Raw genomic sequence first — 17,460 nt, 5'->3', positions numbered from 1 at the left:
ACAAACATCAGTTGTGTGCTTTTTTGTTAAATACGTACCTTTCTGTAACTCTAGTACTTTAACACGAAAGCTCGTAAAATTTACGATGTGACGCGTATTTCTTCAATTATAAAGGAATTAACTGCGAGAAATAAAAAACATCATGGCAACTTCTCTGACGAGCTAGGAAGCTACTACGATGGACAACTGTTTGGTAAGCGAAGTGGCAGTTATACATTGTTGTCAAATCACCGTTTTCAAACTTACGAGGTTTGGTGTTCTAGCGGTAATAAAGCCATGCGCGTCAGTGCGTGCGTGCGCGCGTGTGTGTGTGTGTGGTCCTATGTTCTCTTGTGATTTGCACCCATGTACAATATACCGGCGACTAGTTGCAATCTACTCCAGTGAGTCGATAAATGCAGAGTGGGTCTCGGCCCATAAGTGGCCACGACTGGTCCGTGGTCCAACAGCTCTGCACTCTGATTGGCCAACTGAGAGCAGAGGAGGGTTGGCCACGGCTCTACCGTGGCTCTACGCCTCTACATGCGGGAGACGGCACAGGGCTGGACCTCACGGCTGGCCCCAACCATCGGCTGTCCTGAGAATGGTTTTCCGTGGTTTCCCATTCTCCTGCACTAAGGCGAATGCCGGGACGGTTCCTAGTAAGGGCCACGGCCGCCAACGCCCCTCACCTTCTTCGAGCATCTCCTTCACCGCAAGCAGTCTTCCGACCTGAGGGATGGCGTCACCGTGTAAGAGGCCCGCCTCCCTCTTCAGGGGAGGAATGAAAATATTTTAGTAGTTGTAGTCTACTCTAATGATGTTTAACTATTTCTGGCCGTTTTGGCAATCGCTTTTAGCTACTGTTCGTCATCAAGTGTTAGCAACACTGATTTGCGGCCCTGTGATAATGCCGTTGACTACCCGCCCATTGCCTAGTCACATGTGGTCATCGTTCACCATATACTGCAACTCATGTGCCAGGTCTGATCCACTTTGTACGAAGTTAGAAGAATTTGCTTTACGTAGCACCGACACAAATAGGTCTTATGGTGAAGATGGGAGAGGAAAGTCCTAGGAGCGGGAAGGAAGCGGCCGTAGCCTTAATTATGGTACAGACTCAGAATTTGCCTGCCGTGAAAATGGAAAACTACGGAAACGTATCTTCAGGGCTGTTGACAGTGAGATTCGAACCCACTATCTCCTGAATGCAAGCTGTTAGCTACGTGCCCCAATCCACACGGCTACTCTACAGAGTTAAACTGCGGTCAGTTTGAGGAAGAAATCAATAGAGTAAATTATACAATTCAAGCATTTAGATCTCTGTACAGTTTAGAAGGTAAGAAAATTTCCAGATCCAGTCTCTTACTCTGAAGCCGGGCAGAGTGGTTCAGACCGTTGAGGCGCCGGCCTTCTGATCCCAACTTGGCAGGTTATATCCTTTCATGCTACTCGATCCAGCTTCCACTTCAGAAGGTTCGCTTTTAGCTCTGAAACTCCCTAAATCATTATCATACATCACAAACATCAGTCGCGGGCTTTTCTATTAAACACTTACGTTTCTGTAACTGTAGTACTTTAACACGAAAGCTCGTAAAATTTAGGATGTAATACGTACTTCTTCAATTATAAAGGAAAAAACACTTCATGGCAATTATACATTCTTGTCAAATCACCGTCGTCAAAATTACGAGGTTTGGTGTTCTAGCGGTAATAAAGCCATGCGCGAACCGAGCACGCCCTTACCGCCTCGGCCATCAAGCGCCGAGGTTGCGGATAGTGGAAACCTTTACCTTCCACCCCTCCAAGGGCCTTCATGGCCTGTGCGGATATGACCTTGCTTTGCTTCTTTTAGCGCATTTAAAGTATTATTGTTATCGTCCGACTCGTTGGCTGAACGGTCAGCGTACTGGCCTTCGGTTCAGAGGGTTCCGGGTTCGATTCCCGGCCGGGTCGGGGATTTTAATCGCTTCTGATTAATTCTTCTGGCTCCATAGAGGATTGGCGTCCGGAAGGGCATCCGGCCGTAAAACAGGGCCAAATCCACATGTGCGACGCAGTTCGCACCCGCGACCCCACAGGTGTGGGAATAGCGGCAGGAAAAAGAAAAAAGAAAGTATTATTGTTATCATAAGCTCTTACTCTGTTGCGGTATCCTTCTCACAGTTATCCTAACCGTTCGTATGCGTAAAGTACTAAGACTGAAACTTGTGCACGGCGTGATATTTTACTATAATTGATATTTGATACAACACCGCTTGAGAGCCATCGCCCATATCGACTCTCGTCTGACGTCAGAGGCTATTTCCTAAACTGGTAAAATTATGAAAAGGCTGTTGAAGTGAAAGATAAATCGGGCGTTCACGGACCTCGCCTGCAGCCAGTGAAATGGCAGGTCATCTTCGGGATTTCGTCACTGTGACAATGGAAGCTGGGTATGTTCTTTTGTGCTGAATATTACAATGAAGCTGGTCCTCTGCACGGGCCTGACGCTCGGTCTGTGTCGTGCAGCGATCAGTCACGACATGGCGTCTCACTCCTCCCAGCGGGAAAGCTGCAAGAAGATAATATGACTTTGACAGAAGGCCAACATACCAACTAGACCTGACTCTCCGCATCCGAGACAATAGACAATAGTTGTAGGAATCAAGTCGTGTAAGGATGATGGAGAGCATTGTGTTTGGAGAAGGGATTAGGATACCTCCTTGTCAATGGTGCACTACACTCATCTGAGGCCATCTTAAAAGCAAAAGATTACGTCCACTCGAAGGAAACTGAAGAAAATAATCCACAGTTCTTGCCCTTCACGCAAGCAACTCAATGTTGGAAACATCCTAACCATATGAGCTACGAATTGTACATACATACATACATACATACATACATACATACATACATACATACATACATACATACATACATACATACATAATCATTACAGACTATCATGCCTTTCAGCGTTCAGTCTGCAAGCCTCTGTGGATTTACTAAACGTCGCCACAATCCTCTGTTTGCAACTCGTGCTGTGGCCTCATTTATTTCTATACCTCCATATCTACGAATTGTAGGTGAATAAAATATAACAATCTTTGGGAATATATTGTTTATTCCTAAAAATTACAATTCTTTTCATAATCATCGTTATCCGGTCGAATAGATTAGCAGTTTGCCTTTTTCTACCACTAAGAGCGCTAATGTGATTCAATGCATTGTTCCACTTAAGCACCACTACGAGGGCTAATGTGAGGCAATGCAGTTTCACTTAAGCTGTTATAACTACACTGGAAGTGGACATTTATCAAAAAATAAAAAAAAACGCCTGAGGGTATTGAACCAAGAAACATATTGCCTTAAGGATTATGTAAATAAGTTAATTATGCTAGGATTTAAATAAAAAATAAAACTATTAAAGAAACAAGTGATTTTAGGCAGTTTTCCCGGAACTGCACGTAGGCTGGAAGAGATTTTCGACTTTTTTAAAAAAAGTTTGATAGAGCTATAAAGACTCACAATTTGAAACCTTTATGGGCCTTTAGCCCTTAAACTTTCTGCACACTTGAGGGAATTGATTAATTTTACGTTTTTAGTTGTATGGGGATGCCTTCTTCGTCGGTTAAGAAATGTCTTCAACATTAATATTCCCTCTTCTAAGGCTTGCGATCAGCAAAAATATTCTGCTAGTTGCTTTACGTCGCACCGACACAGATACGTCTTATGGCGACGATGGGACAGGGAAGGGCTAGGAGTGGGAAGGAAGCGGACGTGGCCTTAATTAAGGAACAGCCCCAGTATTTGCCTGGTGTGAAAATGGGAAATCACGGAAAAACATCTTCAGGGCTACCGACAGTGAGGTTCGAACCTACTATCTCCCGAATACTGGATACTTGCCGCACTGAAGCGACTAAAATATTCTGATGTTAGCAGTAAATACTGCTCTTAAGGAAGACAATAACTGAGTATATTACAGCGTCAAATAATAATAATAATAATAATAATAATAATAATAATAATAATAATAATAATAATAATAATAATAATAATAATAATAATAATAATAACCCAGTACATGGAAGGAGCCTCTCGGTTTCTAGATGGGCAAGCTATGATGACTAAATTTGGACAAATTTCCCAAGTAAATAAATTCAAATACCTTCGAGAAGTCATTCAACCTTCTGGGTTAAATCGTGAAGCAAATAAGGAGAGAATTTCTAAATTTCAGAAAGCATATCGAATCACTTGGAACACATATAACAAAACAGTCATTTACTCGGAAAACTAAGGCATTATAATGCAGTAATAAAACATGATAGAGCCACCGTGGCTCAGACGGCAGCGCGTCGACCTCTCACCGCTGGATACCACGGTTCAAATCCCGGTCACTCCATGTGAGATTTGTGCTGGACAAAGCCGAGGCGGGACAGGCTTTCTCCGAGTACTCCGGTTTTCACTGTCATCTTTCATTCCAGCAACACTCTCCATTCTCATTTCATAGCATCTATCAGTCATTAATATATCACTTTGGGAGTGGCGACCCCGTCGTACTAATAGCCTATATATGGTTCATTCATTACATCCCTGACCCGATCAAAGACTGGAAAATAGGTTGTAGGATTCAATAAAACCTGAAGCAGTATACGCTCCGGAAACCTTAATCATTGCCAGTAGATCACTCATAAAAGATATAGAAGAGCAAGAAAGAAGAATGTTACGGAAAATGTTCGGCCCAGTCTGCACAGAGGCAGGATGGATGGAAGGGAAATCTCATGAAATTTATTGCCATACTGAAAAAATCTTCGACACTATCAGGAAAAGGAGGTTGAAATTATATGGTCACATTCTCAGAATAAACAGTGATAGACTGACCAAAAGAATTCTAAATCTTGACCTCACACTGAAAGTCAAGAACAACTGGCTAAATGAAATAGAATAAGATCTTCAGGAAGTCATTATCAACCAGGAAACTGTGAAGAACCGATCTGCTTTCAGAACACTGATTAATAATCATTGTTTCGCGGAGCCAAAAGCTAGAACCAATAAAACCTGGACAGAAGAACGTGAGAAGAATTTCAATAAGGGGATGAAGAGATTTTGGGAAGAGGAGAAGGCAAAATCGTCAGCTAAATAAGTTCAAGCGTGCTCCTCAATTGGGCATAACGATGTGGGATAATAATAAAAATGAAAATGAAAATCCACAGCCTGCTTCCAGACATTCGACCGGGTCAGGAATGGAATGGAATGAATGAATGAATGAAGCCCCCACCTAGCGGCGAGGATAAGAATTGTGCCGGCTGCTGAAGCCTGTCGCACTTCTCTGGGGCAATGATTAATACAGTACAGTTGAAATGAAATGATATTGGAGAGTGTTGCTGGAATGAAGTATGACAGGGAAAAACGGAGTACCCGGAGAAAAACCTGTCCCGCCTCCGCTTTGTCCAGCACAAATCTCACATGGAGTGACCGGGATTTGAACCACGGAACCCACCGGGGAGAGGCCGGCGCGCTGCCGCCTGAACCACGAAGGCTAAATAATAATAATAATAATAATAATAATAATAATAATAATAATAATAATAATAATAATATTAGTAATAGTAATAAGCCGAGCTAAGCACCTTGGCAGGTTCGATTCTGGCTGAGTCCGATGATATTTGATCGTGTTCAAATACGTCAGACTCGTGTCGGTAGATTTAGTGACACGTAAAGCTACTCCTACTGGAAAAAAATCGTTCAGCTCGGCGTCTCCGAAAACCGTAAAATAAGTCAGTCGGACGTAAAAATCTAATAACATTAAATGATAATAATAATGATAATAATAATAATAATAATAATAATAATAATAATAATAATAATCAACACCGATAGACTCGTCATGAGTTCGATCCTGGCTGAGGCAGTCGATTTTCGAAGGATGATTGGACATCTTAGTTCTCCATGTCATTGCTGTTAGCAAGTTAAAGATTTCCGGTGTCATACTTAATGTCACCCGACAAAATTAAATGATCTCAACCATAGTATCCATTCCAGTATAATTCCTCTTTCGCTACTTGATAGCTCCACAATCAGAATGTCGAAATTGGTAGGCAGGCCATTTAGATGGCACCAGTTCGAAAGGTATTCATCACGGGAGCTGAGGCCATATTATTATTATTATTATTATTATTATTATTATTATTATTATTATTATTATTATTATTATTATTATTATTATTATTATTATTATTATTCCAGAAGCCCTGTTCGCCTCTGAGTGTCTGATACTCAGCAGGTAATGGCTGACTGATAAACTGGAGGTCAATGAGACCATTGAAAGGAGAGGACCAATAGAGAAGGCGACATAACTGGGAACTCTACAATTACATGGAAAAGTTCACAGACGTTGCCAGGAGGAGATGTCTGTCCTACTTCGGACATATCTCGATGATGAACTCCACCAGGCTGATCAGCCGACTTCTCAACTACTGGAAGAAAAAGATTAGGACATCGTGGTTAATGGAAGTGATTAGAGATCTGCAAGAACTGGAAATAACAGGAAGTGACGTCAGAGACCAATCACCGCTCACAAGGATTCTGGACGAAGAGGAGAAAGGAGCAGCAAAACCAGAAAATGCGCAATTGCTAGGCAAGTATCAACGCCCATTCTAAAAGAAAAAAGTTTAGCGTGGTGGTCATTAGTTGGGCTATTCGAAATATTACTACTACTACTACTGTACCTTAAAATGTATCACCACCGCTGCGTCCTCGTCCTAGCCATCTCCCATCCAAGTATCACTGAAATTTTCCCCATATAAGGTGACACTGCGAAGTAATAATAATAATAATAATAATAATAATAATAATAATAATAATAATAATAATAATAATATTAATAATAATAATATGAATTGTTACGGGTTTTCCGTGGCTCACAGAGGAATAGGAAGTGCCTGGGTTGAATGGCTGGACAAGGAATTACTTAGAGCAATATTTAACATAAGAAATTTGGAAATGTTATTTCTTTCCTTCCTTAAAATTTTAATTTAAATTTAAATTTTAAGTGAATAACAAAAAATAGAAGAGGTTATTAATGAGCTCGTGTGCTCTAACAATATCGGGGACTTAATAGTCCGGAAATCAGGTACGAAACTTAAGATTATTACCAAGTTGTCAATTTACATAGAGAAGAGCATTGTTGATCTTGACAGGTAGAATATTTTACAAGAGCAAGATTTGCATATTATATTTATATGCTTACAGTCAACATGGTATAATATATTCTGGAATGTATTCATGCTCTAGAGGTTATAGTCGTGAATTTATGTTATTATTACTTCATTGGAGAGCCTCCGTGGCTCAGACGGCAGCGCGTCGGCCTCTCACCGCTGGATACCGTGGTTCAAATCCCGGTCACTCCATGTGAGATTTGTGCTGGACAAAGCGGAGGCGGGACAGGTTTTTCTCCGGGTACTCCGGTTTTCCCTGTCATCTTTCATTCCAGCATCACTCTCCATTATCATTTCATAGCATTCATCACTCATTAACAAATCACCTTGGGAGTGGCGACCCCATTGTAATAACAGCCTATATATGTTTCATTCATTACATCCCTGACCCGGTCAATGACTGGAAAACAGGTTGTAGGTTTTCATTTTCATTACTTCATTGGCTACCACTAAATATTTTAGTATTAAAGGGGGATTTACTCATATGTGTATTGTGATTATGTTTAAATAGTTTAATATAAAATGTTGGTTTGTGATTCCAAATATGTAGTAAACAATTTTAAACCATTTTATGATAATTATATGTTGTTTTTCTGAGATTTTTATTCTTGTTTATTATGGCAATAATTTTAATTATAATGGGATTTTATTTTACTATACGTGAATTAGTAGTTTTTATTGAGTGTGAGGTGTTAAATTTGAATAGAAGTTCAATTGTTATGACTATTTTATTTGATTGAATATCGTTATTATTTATAGGGTTTGTATTCTTTATTTCATATTGCACCCGCCCCCTCCCTAAATGGCACCGGCATGGAATCTACAGGGTCGCATATGGGTCAAGAAGAATGAAATAAATAAGCGCTGAACTAAAGTAATGTTAAAGGCGTACAGGGGAGGAGAAGCGGGGCATACATAACTAAAATGAGGACACATTCGAATTAAAATATTTAACTCACAAACCGGTTTATTCAACCTTAATGATGATGGGATATGGCGCATTAAATAACACTAATGAATTACATTAAAATTTATAAATGTTTGTTGTGACTTGTTATGTGAACATCTGTCCGTTATGCTTGATAGAAATGAGTACGTTTATCGCGAAGCGGTGTATCGTGACATGTAGCGAATGGTAATTTTATCATAACACTGAGGCTATATTATCACTAACACATAAAACTAACATGCACCCTATTCTAATGAAGACCTAGATTCCCCAATGAAATGACGTAAAAGAAAATACACACCTATGATACAACACCTGGGTTCGAACCGACCCTCGCCATTATAGACATCGCCAGGCTGATGGACAGAACCACCACTGACCTTATTTACAACCACACATGACATAAAGAATACATAAATCATACATGATATGCAACAAAATACGTAAAGGCACTTTGATCTTTCTTCTGACGCTGTAGGCCTCCTATGCCTACGTTGAGCATCGAACTGACAACCTCTTGCGATGAAGGCAGGGTCCTGTAATCCCTATCTATATTATACTCCAACAATTAACAATGATTCATTGGCAAACATTATCATTATCGGCCGGGTCGCTTGTTAATAACTACACTGCTCTGGCGTGTTAGGTAAATCACATATTTTGCCGTTCAAAGAAGCCAACTTCTCTTTAACAGCAATGTCCCTCCTTCCTCAGCTTACGGGACACCCAAACAAAAAAAAAGGAAACACGACTGGGGCAAGGTCAGACGGCCGCGTCCGCCACCCCAAGGGTCAACAGCCCACATAACACGCGTGACATTCCCTTTTCAAAGAAAACAGTAACACTTCACTCGGAAGTACGTCTACAATAAACTGCGGTCTCAAAGACCCGCGCAAATCACCTTGAATTCAACACATATTTACCCAACAGTATCACGTCATTTTTACAACGCGACTCCGGTATTACAATGCTAATCTTTGCCCGATCATTATTATTATTATTATTATTATTATTATTATTATTATTATTATTATTATTATTATTATTATTATTATTATTCCTGCCGTCCTACATGGCTTACCCGCTACATTAATTATACATGGTCATCGTGCGGAATCTATTCAGCAATTACAACACAATTAAGTGCTCGCGCGGCAATTAACATCTGATTACTGACTGCTAATTAATCGATGGTCAGCACGTGGTTACTTTATCGTCACACGGCAGTACATTCATTAATTAATTAATATTCACACGGATTGATATTTGACACACGCATTATGATCAGTTCCTGGTAAATTTAATCACATAATCAATTTAAATCATATCACTTCCTATCTAAGTATTTCAAAGGGTGGGGTTTTTGGCTGTCAGTTTGGCCACTGAGCCTCGTAGTTACGTGCCCTACGCACTGTAGTACTTACCGTTTTACTTGCCATGCACTTATCAAATTAATGATTACTCTAATTAATAACTACTCTCACTGCACTCCCCTAAACTGATTACTCCTGGTCTTCTGACGCCAATAAACAAACAGAATCTCCCAAGAAAGAAACAATTGAATAAATCTTTACCCCATGCAAAGCTAAAGAATTATATTCCCTAAATATATTTCCTAAACTAAGAATTAACAACTACGCGCCCATTTCGGCGCTCTATTTCAACAGGACTACATCTTTAATCTCTTATAGGGTCAGTTTACAATAAACATTTCCCATCCCCTCTATGCATGCCAGATATTAAAACTTTGTACTCATCTCTATCACATGATGACACCTTCGTCAGCTCAGGAGGTCCATCCTGAGCTTACTCCTGGTCCATGAGCACCGCGGTGATTACTTCCATTTCCATTCCATCTTGAAGTTGAGAGTCCATGGTTCCGTGCTGGTGGAGCCGCTGGCAGTTAATCCTGTACACACACAACGCCACTGTTTAATTCCACACTCTGTCTAACAGCGTTCACTGTGAACGTCCGGACACGATCTCGTAAGCGACTACGTAGTCCGCGGTTCAGTACCGAATCTCGTCTATCTCTCGGCCACTATTCAGTCTGCTGCTACGTAAGATTATTATACTATATTAATGATAATAATATTACTTTACACATCACGGTTTTATAAAAAGGTTAACACTGGCGTCGCAGAGACCAAACTATACACTGTTCATGCGAATTCTATTATTTCACTTAAAATGGGAGTTAACTTCACTTGAACAAAGAACTAACAAGGGCTTAACTGAGCATAGCTTCGCCGTCGATGAGCCGCTAGCCCCGAATGACGCTCGTCCCTTACTGCAGTAGTTTTTACAAGGGAGCGATACCCCTTCCACTAATTTGCGTATCGCCTATTCACGGCATACTCAAGGTATAATAGTACGGCTAATCGGTGACCAATGTTTAGTTGATGCGGTTGAGACATAACCACTCAATTATCCTTCGGTGAATCTCCTTCAATTAATTAAAATCTGTCCGGCTTCCCCCTCCTTGCGTGGTGAACTCCCTTCTTCGAGGACGTGTCATGAGACTAACCAGATGGCCCAGTACTTTTCCACGCAGAAACCACACAGTATTCTTTCTTCTTCTGAAAGTTATCAAGAAAAGGGACATTAAACACTCTAAATAAATGTCCCAGCGACATTTATCCCTTTTAAATCGGGAGACGACTCCATAATTTGAGTTTCATTAATTTTCTGGATCGTAGGTAATTAAGTTGGCTAGTCCGAGTCCAAGATGGCTCTTATATTTCGTTTCGAAAAGGTTGGTTTCCCCTCATTCTCTGAGTCTTAAGGAGGGATGTCTTCTCTCGAGCGATGTCACGGGGAATCCCCATTCATGACCCCTCCCGGGTCTAAGTTGGCTTGGCTTCCTCTGCGGGCCCCCGCTACACAAAGGATAATACTGCGCAATAAGTCGCAGACAAAGAAATCTCGTAGAATAATTTTAAAAGACGCAATTTATCTATCTCAATGGTATGAATATTAATTAGTTTCGGTATTACCTCTATTAATGATATGAATATTAATCAGTTTCAGCATTCTTTCCCTTAAATAGCATTGCGTGCGTAATTACGAAGATCAATATCAACCAAAGGTCCTTGGATCATGCCCCTGTCGGGTTCAATATTTAGTAATTTTTTATAGTGATGAATATATACATGGGGATTTGACTATTAATCGGTTTATTATTTTGGTTTTAATATTTGTTTTATCAATAATGTTTTAATTATCAGACCAGATTTAATTAGAATTTTATTAGGATGAAATGGATGTTACAGTAGGCAACACATCGGGTGACCCCACTTTAGAGTGTTCATAGACGGTTACCCCATGCTGGGCTTATCAATTGTTCCACAACAACTTTGATCACTGTTCCTAAAGGGAACCGAAATGAAGAAACACTTACAGAATAAACAGGGGCAGAATAGCCCATACTACATGGCCTTAATAGTAAAAGGAAAACGTTGCACATAACCGGCCATAAACAAAAGGCGAGGAGGTGAAACACCAGCCCTCATTATACAAATCGCTAGAAACCTAAGTGGGCTTACGGCACAAAGATACGGTGGCTGATCCCATACAACAAGCGGGTGACTAAAGGAGGAACATTTGAAGCCAAGACAAGATTTACACAATTTTGAAGTTGAAAACTTTAGTCATCCAATGAAAGGGAGAATGGGAAACGGCAGAGGGTCGCCACTCTTCGTTCCCTTACATTATATATTTACCAGACTTCACCGATAATCCTCTTCAATGTTCTTCAAGAATGCCGGGCCCCTGCCTCCTAGGCCTCCCTCAAGTTGCACTACCAAGCACTGGAGCAATTCAGACAAGACGGTCCTAGAATAACCTGCTTTTATAGTTCCGTAAGTGGAAGCTTCCAGAACACTTTACTGGTAGGCTGGATTCCTGTACACACCCTCGGTTTTGATAGACGAGGAAACATATATACAAGCATTTGATAGGTAGATTACAAAAGAGGAGGAACCAGCTAAAGTGTTGACAACTTCGGTACGTTACAGAAAACAATCCTCAGAAAAAGGTTTACCAAATCAAAAAATAAATATTACTCTATAAAGTAGTTTGCCTTTAGTCCAAATAATAATAATAATAATAATAATAATAATAATAATAATAATAATAATAATAATAATAATAATAATAATAATAATAATAATAAAATCGGGGACATAAGGAGTCTGAAGTTGTTTGTATTTATTGTATAAATGTATATGTTGTAATTATTTCTGTTGTAAATATTTGTACATATATGTACCTGTAGTTTCATAGTCAAGAAGGTGACTCCTTGCTTAGGCCGAGTCAGCCCATTATGTTACCGTCACAAGCCGAGCCTTCCTAAATTGATAAAATAATAATAATAATAATAATAATAATAATAATAATAATAATAATATTGTACTGTAAATACGCGTCCTCGTCCCGAAGTGGTAAAATTCTTCTCCCACTCAATGGACGAGAGCTGCAGTTACCTATTTTTTAAAGCACGTGCCAGCCATCTTGTCAGTCATAAATGTTGTATTAGGATTCGAAACGGGGCCTGCAAGGGCGGCAGCTTAGCACACCCCATTATACTACGGAGGTGGGAAAAAATAGTAATCTTCAGCATCTTTATTCAACAACTTGTCACATTTAGATGGGGTGACGGTAAACTCAGAGAAAGTATTGTTACGAGCTCATGTGACTGCCAGCACTCCCAGCCAGCCTCAGGGCCTGTGATGGCCACTATACTGCATTGTATTGCATTGTATTGTGCTTTTTGTATGGTGTCTCAGTGGACTTTCTGGAACCTGAAACTAGAATGTTCAGAATCCGGCAGCAGCTCGAACGCTCTAGTGGTTCATCACCTTGGATGATATAATTATTATTCTTGTCTTATTAAAACGTACATCGCATTTGAGAAGTATCCTAGTGGCAATGATCACTTACAGTAGTGTGATTATAAAGTAACAAAATACCCAACAACAGCAAAAACAACAACAACAACAAGAGTACAAAGAGCAGTTCCATGGGGGAAAATATTACGAGGAGTACTACTAGTTTAACATTCTAAATCCAGCATCATCATATACAAATTCACACACAACTTGCGTATTTCCAGTGCTTATCACTACGGCTTACAATACTACAGGTTGAGCTTACTACTAGTTCAACATTACAACACCATTATATACAAATTCACACACAACTTCTGTATTTCCAGTGCTTATCACTACGGCTTCCAGTACTATAGGTTGAGCTTACTACTATTTTAAAATTACAACACCATCATATAAAAATTCACACGTACCTTAAATATTTCAAAATTTAACACTAACGCCTGAAAATGAACATTTCTACATAATAAATTACAACGATGATGTAATTAAAAGTATATCGTATTTCTTAAAATTTGTTTCACATATAAATATTGGCCAGTTAATTCATTAAAATTGTTGTTCCGCATCATATACTACTTCTAGAACGTTAGAGTTTACAAATGTAGATTAAATTAATTTTAATGCCAGTGGAACTGAACTGCCTTCAGGTCATGTTGCGATATGGAATTTTCAACATCTCTGTACGCTGTCTAAGTTGACACTAAGTCGATAATACGTTCATCCTTTTAATTACATTACTTTTAATTACATCATCATTGTCATTTATTACGTTGAACTGTTCAATGTTAGACTCAGTCAGAATTCATCATACTACATCAAGCGACTCTTTCATTTGATGATGTTTCAGCATGCACCTAATTTAATTTAAATGTGTATCACATGAACGTAAATTTTACTCGTGTTTTACAAGTTTCAATACATTAATGTTCAGTTAAAATTATTCCTAGACGTCTGAAGGTGGCCTAATGAGGCCGAAACATGTACTGTTGTTCTAATATGATATTTTTACAACTTTATGAGTGACAGCACACCGTGCAGTGCGGCTTGAGAGAGCAAGCCATGCTATGTATTCGGGAGGCAAATGACTGACCCCACCATCAGCTGCCCACATAAGGGTTTTCTGTCGTTTCTCATTCTTACTTTCAGGCAAATGCCAGGACGGTCCATTTTATAGGCCATCATCTCTGTAGATGGACTTAGTAATAAAAATTACTGCTTTTGTCCAATCTGAAGGTACCTTACCAACACTCCACGCTAATTTTACTACTCTATGAAGCCATTTCATCCCTGCCTTCCCACTATACTTCATCATTTCAGGTCTAATTTCATCTATTCCTGCTGCTTTATGACAATGGAGTTTATTTACCATCCTTTCCACTTCCTCAAGCATTATTTCGCCAACATCATTTTCCTCCTCCCCATGAGCTTGGCTGTTCGCAACACCACCAGGATGATTTCTTTTTACATTGAGAAGATGTTCAAAATATTCTCTCCACCTCTTCAGTGATTCCCTGGAATCTAATATTTCACCTGAATTACTCAAAACACTGTTCATTTCCTTTTTTTCTCCCTTCCTAAGATTCTTTATTACTGTCCAGAAACGTTTCCCTGCTGCCTGATCTAGCCTTTCCAGGTTATTACCAAAGTCTTCCCACGACTTCTTTTTGGATTCAGCAACTATTTGTTTCGCTCTGTTTCTTTCATCTACGTACAAATCCCTGTCTGCCTCGGCCCTTGTTTGGAGCCATTTCTGATAAGCCTTCTTTTTACGTTTACAGGCTGCTCTCACTTCATCATTCCACCAAGATGTTCGCCTTTTCCCATCTTTACACACAGTTGTTCCTAGGCATACCCTTGCTGTTTCCACTACAGCATCCCTGTATGCCACCCATTCAATTTCTATATCCTGAACCTGCTTACTGTCTACTGTTCGAAATTTCTCACTAATCATATCCGTGTACTTCTGTCTAATTTCCTCGTCGTGGAGATTTTCTACCCTTATTCGTTTGCAGACAGATTTCACTTTCTCTAGCCTAGGCCTAGAGATACTTAGTTCACTACAGATCAGATAGTGGTCTGTATCATCGAAAAATCCCCGGAAATCTCGTACATTCTTAACAGATTTCCTGAACTCAAAGTCGGTTAAGATATAGTCTATTATGGATCTGGTACCTCTAGCCTGCCATGTGTAGCGGTGAATAGCCTTATGCTTGAGGATTGTATTCGTAACTGCTAAATCCATACTAACACAGACGTCCAGCAAACGCTTCCTATTCCCATTAGCTTCCATATCTTCCCCACATTTACCAATCACCCTTTCGTATCCTTCAGTTCTATTCCCAACTCTCGCATTGAAACCGCCCATTAATACTATTCTGACCACGATGTCACTCAATGCTTCATAAAACTTGTCAACTTCATCCTCATCTGCACCCTCACATGGTGAATACACGGAGAAAATTCTAGTCCTAATTCCTCCAACAGCCAAATCTACCCACATAATTCGCTCATTTACGTGCCGAACAGAAAGTATGTTGCGTGCAATGGTATTCCTGATAAAGAGCCCTACCCCAGACACTTTATAATCTCCTATCTTTTCCTCGTTATCACCCCTTTCCCGAATATCACTTACTCCGAGCACATCCAGATGCATACTCTTTGCTGACTCAGCCAGTTCTACTTCCTTTCTTCCATAAGCCCCATTAATATTGATAGCTCCCCATCGATTTCCATTTCGTTCCGCAAGTTGTTTCCAAGGAGTCCCTCGCCTGTCAAATGGGAGTGGGACTCCGTTACTCCCATAGGTCCGAGGCTTGCTTAAAATGTCCTGAGCTCGGTAAATTATGAAGCAGGATGCTACCCTACTTGCACGTAATCCAAGTGAGGATCGGTCCTCTAACGGGCCACCAGTGAATTGTATAGTCCTAGCCGCCTGAACACAAGGAGGGCCATGACCCAGAATATGTCCGAGATTCCCACTCCCATTCCATAGCAACTGGTATCCCGACTCTCAGGACCACTTACTAGGTCACTCAGCCGTTGCCCATGGTTCACGAACTAGGACGTGACTACAGTAACCCACTTAAACCTTTAGAAAAAGTTATTTGTGCCTATCTTTGCCAGTATTAGCATCCTTGCCTCTTCCGTTCAGTTTATGCCTATAAGTTAGATTTAAGGTGGTTGTAATTCGTAGCTGCGGACGTACCATGACGATGAGAGGCTCGTGCTCATGTTTCGGAACGGAAGGGTGACGGTTGACCTCGCTATGTCAAATAGGGCATTTATCATCTCATGTGTTCGGATTGGTCATTTCAATCCAAATATGGCGACATTTGTCACTAGACAGAAAAAGGTACCTTGAGTGTTAATTTCTGTGGCGCGTGGTCCCATGTGTTCATGACCCGGTCGGGGTTAATTTGCGCCGTCCATTGTTGCATGAGCTATGGGAGTTTATGGGAGAGGTCCCACTATAATGAGTTTCTCTCATCGGTTGGCCGGCAGACGCACCCAGCTTACCTGCCTCCGGTTGACCCATCATTTCCCGTTAGACAGCGCGGCAACAGCACGGGAATGCCCCTTTTTCGCAGTTCAGGCCCGTGCTTTGAATGTGTATCATGTGTTGATCTGTATTTCCAACTGTTCTCGAGTTATGAAGTGTTACCTTTGGGTATAATTCTCATAATGCTGCGGAAACTCGTAAACAAATTGATAGGAACGGGTTCTGTACTCGAAAAGAGGCAAAGTGGTAATAAAGTGTTCTTGATGAGGGGAAAGTGAAGAAATCACAGAAAGATTAAAAGAGATGCCTAAAAAATCCCTAAGACTACTTGGACAAGGAGCCGGGGTTTCGAAGAGCACAGCATGACAGGCTATGATAATGTTATAATCGAAACCAAACTGAAATGTGTGAATGCAGGAGGAAAGTATTTCCAACATCTCCTGTCATAATGTACGAGCATGCTTTTTTTAATTTTAATTGTTATAGATAAAGTGAGCGACGTGCTCTTCTTGTTGCTTGCAGCGGAGCGGGGAGTGATGAGTCAACGGGAGACAGATAAGCTTGGCGCGCCAGCCGGCCAACCGATTAGAGAAACTCACTGTACTATGAGTACTTGAGTATATTTCTTTAACAAACCTTAACCATTCCATATTCTTCTGGAGTACGGTGGCCCTCCTTGTTTGTGACACCCACTCTGAGGGCAGGAGATATATTGCGGTCATTTGAGATGCCAAGTAGAGGAGGGGAACTGCCATCGCCTGTAGAAGGAACTGCCTCAGCAATCGCCTTAGTCAGTAGAATGGAAAACCATGAAAACCCATTTTTACGACAGCCGACGTTGGAACCAAAACACCGCCTCTCGAATGCAGAGTTGTAAAGCTACGCTTAAGCCGTAACCAATGTTAGCCGACGATACTCTGCTCGGTGGTTGGACACTACCAC

This window comes from Anabrus simplex, chromosome 2 (assembly GCF_040414725.1).
Source record: "Anabrus simplex isolate iqAnaSimp1 chromosome 2, ASM4041472v1, whole genome shotgun sequence".
Lineage (NCBI taxonomy): Eukaryota > Metazoa > Arthropoda > Insecta > Orthoptera > Tettigoniidae > Anabrus > Anabrus simplex.
This window is presented reverse-complemented; position numbering follows the sequence as displayed.